Here is a 6,000-nt window from a genome sequence, read left to right on the forward strand (position 1 = left end):
CATGCTGTCACTTCAGTCTCTGGCTGACTCTTTGAAACCCTATGGACTGTGACCCACCAGGCTCCTGTGTCCACGAGATTCTCCAGGCAAGAATATGGAAGTGGGTTGCCATGCCCTCCTCCAGGGTATCTTCCCAACCCAGGGATTAAACCTGTGTCTCCTGCAACTCCTGCATTGCAAGCTGATTCTTTCCTGCTGAGTCTCTGGGAAGCCCAGAGCCTTCCTGACCCCTTTCTGATTTGGGGCAGAACTCTTCCTCCCTAGGAGCCTCCCCACATGCTCCCACCAGCTGGGGCTCTCCAAGGGCAAGGTGTGGCTCTGATTATCTGATGCCCAGCACAGGGCCTGACACAGAGCCGGGTCTGAATGAATCTGTTAGGTAGTTAGAACAGGAAAAAGGAATCCAGAATGGTGGTGGCTAAAAGACAAGGGAAAAGCCCATGAAAACAGAACAAAGGAAGGTCCCAGGACACGAGTGAGGACCTCAGGTGGAACAAACAGCACTCCTGGCTAGCCCAATTTACATAGGGCAGGCCCAGAGGGAAGGAGAAAAAACATATAAAAAGAGGAGCAAAGGGCCCGGGGTCTTTCTCTCTCTGCCACACGCATGCTCTCTCTCTCTCCTCTTCGCACCTTTGGGTCAACGTGCCCTCACGCCTTGAGGATGTATTTTCCTTTATTTTCTAAATAAAACTGATCTGTCCAAGAACTATAACACAGACTGAGAGCTGTAATGCGCCGAGGGCTTTTACGTCCGTCACTTCAAATCTTTGTTGTGATGAGACAGAACCGAGGAGATTACACTCCCCTAACAAATCAACCCACCAGCTCAGTCTTGGTAGGGCTGACATTTCAGGGGGAGGGCAGGTCATAAAAACCTGAATTTGGACGTAGACCAACCTGGATTGAACCTCAGAGACCTTGATCAAGGCCTTCCCTTCTCCTCTTACTGCATCTGATAGTTTTGGATCAGATAACCTCTAAGGCCCCTCCCACTGGGTCTCCCCACCACCACCTATTCCCTACCACAACCCCCAGCTTCATCCCCCAAGTGAAGTTTGAAAGTTGAGGAGTGACTTGCCCAGGATCTCCCAGTCCTAGAGCTGCGTTTTGATGTGCAAAGACCACTAACTCCAGGTTTGGGGGGCTGCTGCCCCTTCCCCCAGCCCCAGGTAGGGCAGAGTCATCCCTGTCCCCATTGGCTTTGGCCAGGGGAGCCCCAAGGGGGCCTCTGACAACCTAGCAACAGCCTCCACCCCCTCCATAAACACCACCTTTGAGCACATGCTGTTCAGCCTAAGCTCAAGGGACTTATTTACTGTGAAAACAATGTAAGCACTGCTGGCATTTTGAAAAATGGAGGAAAAAAACAGCCAACATCCACAGTCTCTCCAACTTCCCACTGGCCCTGAACTGAGATGAAATTAAAACCAGCAACCAGCCCTGACCTCTTCTGACCTGAGCCTCTTTAAGCCCTTCTCCTTCCCTGCACCCCTCATCTTCCTAACAGCCCAGGCAGCCTCATTAATAACTGTGGACCAGGCTCGGAGTGGGAGGGGGCTGTCCAAGGTCACCTGCTGTGGCGGGGCAGCCCTGTGAACTCTCAATCTGACTATACACCTACTACGCCCAGGTTGCCTGTCCATGGGGCCGGAACTGCCTACCCTCGGAAGGTCACATTCCAGGGAGGGAAAAAGAGGGTCAACATCTCCTATATTCATTAACTCAGCAACTGGTGACCTTCTACCAATAATCAGGGTCAGGTGAAAATCAGGTTAGGGGAACAGAACTGGATGAGAATCCTGCTCTGTTGTGATGCTAGGAGATCCTCTTCTCTGGTGTCAGTACCTACCTCTGGAGATTGAGTATAATAAGGGTACCTGCCTCAGAGGGTTCTTGTGAAAGTAACTGAAACACACAAGATAGGAGCTACACTGCCCAGAGCAAACACAGAAATCACTGACCTCCAAACCTCAGCCACTGTCTGGCCCAGAGGAGCCAAGAGCCTTCCTTTCTGAGCAGGATCCGGCTAGGTAAGGGTCTCAGGCCCCCTGCTTTCAGGCCCGGCTTCCTCTAGTGCTCTGAAAACATCCTTCTGGCCAGACCTCTGGGTCCCAGTTGCCCAACCCTGCTCCTGGCTCTCGCTGGGGCCTCCTCTGGGCCCCACTTGAGCACCTGTTGCCAGGAATGAGCCTGCCTCTTAAAGGAACACACCCATGGCCATAAGGCCTACCCCACCTGCTCTTCCTGCATCTGTGCCTCAGGGCAATTCACTGGCCCCTCTGAGTGTCAGTGGCCTCATCTGTGAAATGCATTGCGGTGAACATCCAGGGAGAGACTGTGAAAGGTACTTGTAAGGAAACTTGGGTTCACTGCAGATCTACGGTACTGGCTGACTTTTGTTTGTCTTTGGAAAGGTGGATCCTACCCCTGAAAAGAAAAACCTGTCCCGTCCTGTGGGCCTTACCCTACAGCTTCCAGATCCCAGAGATGGGGGTGGGATGGAGATATCTGTATTTAGTCAGCTTCCTAGGGCTTCCCTGAGGGCTCAAACAATAAAGTATCTGCTTGCAATGCAGGCAATCAGCAAAAACAAGACTGGGAGCTGACTGTGGCTCAGATCATGAACTCCTTAGTGCCAAATTCAGACTTAAATTGAAGAAAGTGGGGAAAACCTTTAGACCACTCAGGTATGACCTGAATCAAACCCCTTATGACTATACAGTGGAACTGAGAAATAGATGTAAGGGACTAGATCTGATAGACAGAGTGCCTGATGAACTATGGACGGAGGTTTGTGACATTGTACAGGAGACAGGGATCAAGACCATCCCCAAGAAAAAGAAATGCAAAAAAGCAAAATGGCTCTATGAGGAGGCCTTACAAATAGCTGTGAAAAGAAGGGAAGCGAAAAGCAAAGGAGAAAAGGAAAGATATACCCGTTTGAATGCAAAGTTCCAAAGAACAGCAAGGAGAGATAAGAAAGCCTTCCTCAGCGATCAATGCAAAGAAATAGAGGAAAACAATAGGATGGGAAAGACAAGAGATCTCTTCAAGAAAATTAGAGATACCAAGGGAACATTTTATGCAAAGATGGTCTCAATAAAGGACAGAAATGGTATGGACCTAACAGAAGCAGAAGATATTAAGAAGAGTCGGGCAGAAGAATGGATGCTTTTGAACTGTGGTGTTGGAGAAGACTCTTGAGAGTCCCTTGGGCTGCAAGGAGATCCAACCAGTCCATCCTAAAGGAGACCAGTCCTGGGTGTTCATTGGTAGGACTGATGCTGAAGCTGAAATTCCAGTACTTTGGGCACCTGATGCGAAGAGCTGACTCATTGGAAAAGACCCTGATGCTGGGAAAGATTAAGGGCAGGAGAAGGGGATGACAGAGGATGAGATGGTTGGATGGCATCACCGACTCAATGTACATGAGTTTGAGTAAACCCCGGGAGTTGGTGATGGACAGGGAGGCCTGGCGTGCTGCAGTTCATAGGGTCGCAAAGAGTTGGACACGACTGAGCGACTGAACTGAACAGAACTGCAATGCAGGAGACGAGGGTTCAGTCTCTGGGTAGGAAATATCCCCTGGAGAAGGAAATGGCAATCCACTCCAGTATCCTTGCCTGGAAAATCCCATGGACAGAGGAGCCTGGCCATGAGGGTCATAAAGAGTCAGACATGACTGAGCATATGATGGATATTATAGGAATTCTTTTTTTTCTTACTTTTTTTTTTTTGCTCAGCTTTATAGTTTTGAGCTCTATGTAGCTGATACATGAGGGCTAATTCATTTCTTTTCATTGTTATTTTGTATAGCATCATAGGAATATATCACAATTTATGCGTTTCTCATGCCCATATATCTTCATTTTTTTAACTGAAATCATGGTACATATTACTTTGTAACATCCGTTTTTAACTTATTTTATTTGGCTGCACTGGGTCTTAGTTGCAGCATGTGGGATCTAGTTCTCTGACCAGGAATCGAACCCAGGCCCCCTCCATTGGGAGCACAGAGTCTTAGCCACTGGATCACCAGGGAAGTCCCTATAGGAATTCTTAAGCAAAGGAACAGGTATTGACAGTGAGATATTAGAGATTGATCTAGGCAGTTCCATCCCCACGCCTGTACCAGCCCCTTGGTAGATCCTGGGAGGGGTCTTGGGCCCTGGGAACACCCAGAGTCCCAGAGACCAGATCTAGAAGGAACAGGAAGTGCAGAAAAAAAGAGTTCAGTCTTCCCTTCCTCGGAGAGGGGTCCATTTGCTATCTGCATCCAACAGAAAACGAAAGCTTCCTGGGACTTCCCCAGGAGTCCCGAGGTTAAGCCTCCTTGCTTCCAGGGATCTCTGGTCAGGGAACTGAGATCTCACATGTCCTGTGTGTGCTAAGTCACCTCAGTCCTACAGTGTGACTCAAAAAAAAAAAGCAGAGTTCTGGTTTTGTTCCCTATAGTGTTGCTGGGACCCATAATGGTGTCTGGCCCAACATGTTGTTTAATGACTAAAACAAATGCTGCTGTAGGGTCTGGAAAGAAAGATTTTTCCTTTTGCCTCTCTAGTTATGGCTCCTTTGTTGTAGTTGATTAGTCCCTAAGTCATGTCTTTGGCTCTTGAGCAACCCCATGGACTGGGCCTGCCAGGTTCCTCTGTCCATAGGATTTCCCAGGCAAGAATACTGGACTAGGTAGCCATTTCCTTCTCTAGGGGATCTTCCCAACCCAGGGATCGAACTTGCATCTCCTGCATTGGCAGGCAGGTTCTTTACTACTGAGCCAGCTGGGAAGCCTTTGGAAGGGATATGTTAATCTCTTCTTTTCACAGGTGGGCAGGGTCAGATAATCTTGTGAGCTAAACAAAGGCACTTTAGTTTAACAGGACTTCCCTTGTGGCTCAGCCGGTAAAGAATCTGCCTGCAATGAGGAAGACCTGGTTTCCATCCCTGAGTTGGGAAGATCCCCTGGAGAAGGGAAAGGCTACCCACTCTAGTATTCTTGACTGGAAAATACCATGAATGGAGAAGCCTCGCAGACTACAGTACATGGGGTTGCAAAGAGTCAGACACGACTGAGCCACTTCACTTTGCTTTGCTTTAGTTTAACAGTCAGGCAGAGGGGCAGGGTCCTCTGTGACAGGCCATTATGTATGATTATAGTAACAGCAATGAAAAGCAAGTCAAAAGAAACAGTTCCAACATAGAGTCAGATATGGTATTCTCTGCAACAGGATGGCAGGCAACACTGCCTGACCACAATGGTCTCACAGTCCTAACAAGCCGGGATTACATCCTCATTTATGTAGATGAAGAAACAGAGGCCCAGCAAAGGAAGGTGACCTGTCCAAGACCCTAAATTATCAGACACCTGACTGCAGTTCTCCGGACTCCGCCTCCAGGGATCTCCCCAGGGTACCACAGCAACCAGGACTGGAAAGCAAACAGGCCTATCAAAAGCATCTACTCAGAGGAGTGTGGATGTGTTTCAGTAAGAAAGAAAGAAGAATGAGTTTTTCTCTTTCCCTTTCCTGAGAAGGAAGAAGATAGAGAACAGTGAGCAGCCCAAACATTCCTGGTTGGTTTTCTACTTTCTGTGCTCGGTCACTTCAATCACGCCCCACTCTTCGTGACCCCATGGACTGTAGCCATGGACTCTGTCCATGGGATTCTCCAGGCAAGAATACTGGAGGGGGTTGCCATTTCTTCCTCCAGGGGAGTCTTCCTGATCGGACCCAAGTCTCCAGCGTCTCCTGCACTGCAAGCAGATTCTTTACTGTTTGAGCCATCAAGGAAGCCCTGTTTTTTTAACTGCTCCTAACTCTGTATGTCTATATCTAAGCTTGCTTTTCTGCTTCCTAACTCTGTAGGAGCTACAGTTCATACCTATTTTTCCTTTGACTCTATGCTAAATACACCCAGTATCTGGTGTTTATTCTTACAACACCCTTCCCTTTGTAGTTACATATCAGAAAGAAGGTCACAGAGCCAGACTCAATTATTTAA

The sequence above is a fragment of the Cervus elaphus genome, chromosome 22 (assembly GCF_910594005.1).
Source record: "Cervus elaphus chromosome 22, mCerEla1.1, whole genome shotgun sequence".
NCBI classification, from domain to species: domain Eukaryota; kingdom Metazoa; phylum Chordata; class Mammalia; order Artiodactyla; family Cervidae; genus Cervus; species Cervus elaphus.